Here is a 3490-nt window from a genome sequence, read left to right as displayed (position 1 = left end):
CCCCCTGCTGAGGAGGCTATGGACACGAGCAGGGCCAAAGTGAAAACAAATGTCAGACAAAGGAGGCTGGCCCGCGGGGAGTGTTTTGTCTGCGGCTCTTGTGAGCACATGCAGAAGGACTGCCCTGAACGGTCAAACTACAACGCCCGTCCTTAGAAACTGGGCTAAGGGTGGGCCATAACACACACGCGGAAAGACCCCGCAGATCTGCACGAATCCCAGTAACAATCCTTTGTGGGGATTTAACCCTTCACACCCCAGCACTGGTAGACACGGGGTCAGAAGGGAATCTGCTGGACAGCAGATGGGCAAAGGAAGTAGGGCTCCCCCTGGTGGCTCTGCCGGCACCATTGCAGGTGCGAGCACTAGATGGCACCCTGCTTCCATTAATCACACATCAGACACAACCAGTGACTTTGGTTGTGTCTGGGAATCACAGGGAGGAGATGGTGTTCCATGTAACACCATCTACCTCCCGAGTGATTTTGGGCTTTCCATGGATGGTGAAGCACAATCCCCGGATAGATTGGCCGTCCGGGGTTGTGACGCAGTGGAGCGAAACCTGCCACCGGGAGTGTTTAGGATCCTCGGTTCCCCCCGGCACTACAGCTAATGAGGAGGTCAAAGTCCCCCCCAATCTATCGGCGGTGCCAAAGGAGTACCATGATCTTGCTGACGTTTTCAGCAAAGATCTGGCGCTCACTCTTCCTCCACACCGACCGCATGATTGCGCCATCGATTTGGTCCCGGGCGCTGAGTACCCGTCCAGTAGGTTGTACAACCTCTCACGTCCGGAACGCGAATCAATGGAGACCTACATCCGGGACTCCTTAGCTGCCGGGCTGATCCGGAACTCCACCTCCCCGATGGGTGCTGGTTTCTTTTTTGTGGGTAAAAAAGACGGCGGACTCCGTCCATGCATTGATTACAGAGGGCTGAACGAGATCACGGTTCGCAACCGATACCCGTTACCTCTGTTGGATTCAGTGTTCACGCCCCTGCATGGAGCCCAAATCTTTACGAAATTGGATCTTAGAAACGCGTACCACCTGGTTCGGATCCGGAAGGGAGACGAATGGAAGACGGCATTCAACACCCCGTTAGGTCATTTTGAGTACCTGGTCATGCCGTTCGGCCTCACTAATGCCCCCGCGACGTTCCAAGCTTTGGTAAATGACGTCTTGCGGGACTCCTGCATCGGTTCGTCTTCGTATATCTGGACGATATACTCATCTTTTCCCCGGACCCTGAGACCCATGTCCAGCATGTACGTCAGGTCCTACAGCGGTTGTTGGAGAACCGGCTGTTTGTGAAGGGCGAGAAGTGTGAGTTCCACCGCACTTCTTTGTCCTTCCTGGGGTTCATCATCTCCTCCAACTCCGTCGCCCCTGATCCGGCTAAGGTTGCGGCGGTGAGAGAGTGGCCCCAACCAACAAGCCGCAGGAAACTACAGCAGTTCCTCAGCTTTGCAAATTTTTACAGGAGGTTCATTAAAGGTTACAGTCAGGTACTTAGCCCCCTGACTGCCCTGACCTCCACCAAGGTCCCCTTTGCCTGGTCGGATCGGTGCTAAGCCGCGTTCCAGGAGTTGAAACGCCGGTTCTCGACTGCACCAGTTCTGGTGCAGCCTGATCCTGATCGCCAGTACATAGTAGAAGTGGACGCCTCTGACTCAGGGATAGGAGCCGTGCTGTCCCAGAGCGTGGAGGCTGATAAAGTTCTCCATCCTTGTGCCTTTTATTCCCGCAGGTTGACCCCAGCTGAACGGAACTATGACGTCGGCAATCAGGAACTTCTTGCGGTGAAGGAGGCTCTTGAAGAGTGGAGACACCTGCTGGAGGGGGCATCGTTGCCCTTCACGGTTTTCACGGACCATCGGAACCTGGAGTACATCCGGACACGCCAAGCGGCTGAACCCAGGCAAGCCCGCTGGTCTCTGTTCTTCGGGCGCTTTGACTTCCGGATCACGTATCGCCCCGGGACCAAGAACCAAAAATCAGATGCATTGTCCCGGGTGCACGAAGAAGAAGCCAAAGCGGGGCTGTCGAACCCCACCGAGACCATCATCCCCGAGTCCACTGTCGTGGCCACCCTTACCTGGGACGTGGAGAAGACCGTCCGGGAGGCCCTGACCAGGAGCCCGGACCCGGGGACTGACCCCAAGAACAGACTGTACGTCCCACCAGAGGCTAGAGCTGCCGTATTGGACTTCTGTCATGGGTCCAAGCTCTCCTGTCATCCCGGAGTGCGTAGGACCGTGGCAGTAGTCCAGCAGCGCTTCTGGTGGGCGTCCCTGGAAACCGACGTCCGGGACTACATCCAGGCCTGTACCATCTGCGCCAGGGGCAAGGCAGACCATCGGAGGACGACGGGCCTCCTCCAACCCCTGCTAGTGCCTCATCGCCCCTGGTCTCACATCGGCCTGGATTTCATCACGGGCCTCCCGCCGTCCCAGGGCAACACCGTGATTCTCACGATAGTGGACCGGTTCTCCAAGGCGGCCCACTTCGTGGCCCTCCCGAAGCTCCCGACGGCCCAGGAGACGGCAGACCTCCTGGTCCATCACGTCATGCGGCTGCATGGGATACCATCGGACATTGTATCAGATCTCTTCACAGGTGTGGAAGAGTTTCTGCAAGGAGCTGGGGGCCACCGTGAGTCTCTCGTCCGGGTACCACCCCCAGACCAACGGCCAGGCAGAGCGGGCCAACCAGGAGTTGGAGCAGGCCCTTCGGTGTGTCACCTCCGCACATCCGGCGGCCTGGAGTCACCATCTGGCCTGGATCGAGTATGCCCACAACAGCCAAGTTTCGTCTGCTACCGGCCTCTCCCCTTTTGAGGCATGTTTGGGGTTCCAGCTCCCATTGTTCCCGCTGGTGGAGGGAGAGGTCGGTGTGCCCTCGGTCCAGGCCCACCTCAGGAGGTGCCGTCGGGTGTGGCGGACCGCCCGCTCTGCCCTGTTAAAGGCCCGGACGAGGGCTAAGACCCATGCGGACCGCCGACGTTCCCCGGCCCCCACATACCAGCCCGGGCAGGGGTGTGGCTTTCAACAAGGACATCCCCTCTGTGTGGACTCTCCCAAGTTAAAGGACAGATACATCGGACCATTCACGATCCTCAAGATCATCAACCCGGCCGCAGTGAAGCTCCAACTCCCAGCTTCACTGCGGATCCACCCTGTATTCCACGTGTCCCGTATCAAGCCACACCACACCTCGCCCCTCTGTGCACCTGGACCTATGCCGCCTCCTGCCCGGCTCATCGACGGGGAGCCTGCTTGGACAGTCCGCAGGCTCCTGGATGTCCGTCGTAAGGGCCGGGGGTTCCAATATCTGGTGGACTGGGAGGGGTATGGACCTGAGGAACGCTCCTGGGTGAAGAGGAGCTTCATCCTGGACCCGGCCCTCCTGGCCGATTTCTACAGAAGACACCCGGACAAGCCAGGTTGGGCGCCAGGAGGCGCCCGTTGAGGGGGGGGGTCCTGTTATGT

General features: G+C 58.6%; 1 protein-coding gene across 1 annotated transcript in view; it reads left to right on the top strand.

The window, feature by feature from the left end:
* The window catches only part of LOC117507453 (DNA-dependent protein kinase catalytic subunit-like), a 223154-nt gene that overhangs the window by 153253 nt on the left and 66411 nt on the right, over positions 1 to 3490 (top strand). The gene's annotated exons all lie outside the window — the stretch shown is intronic.

This window comes from Thalassophryne amazonica, chromosome 1 (genome assembly GCF_902500255.1).
Source record: "Thalassophryne amazonica chromosome 1, fThaAma1.1, whole genome shotgun sequence".
Taxonomy (NCBI): Eukaryota; Metazoa; Chordata; class Actinopteri; order Batrachoidiformes; family Batrachoididae; genus Thalassophryne; species Thalassophryne amazonica.
The sequence above is the reverse complement of the archived record's forward strand: the minus strand, read 5'-3'. Positions and strand labels throughout refer to the sequence as shown.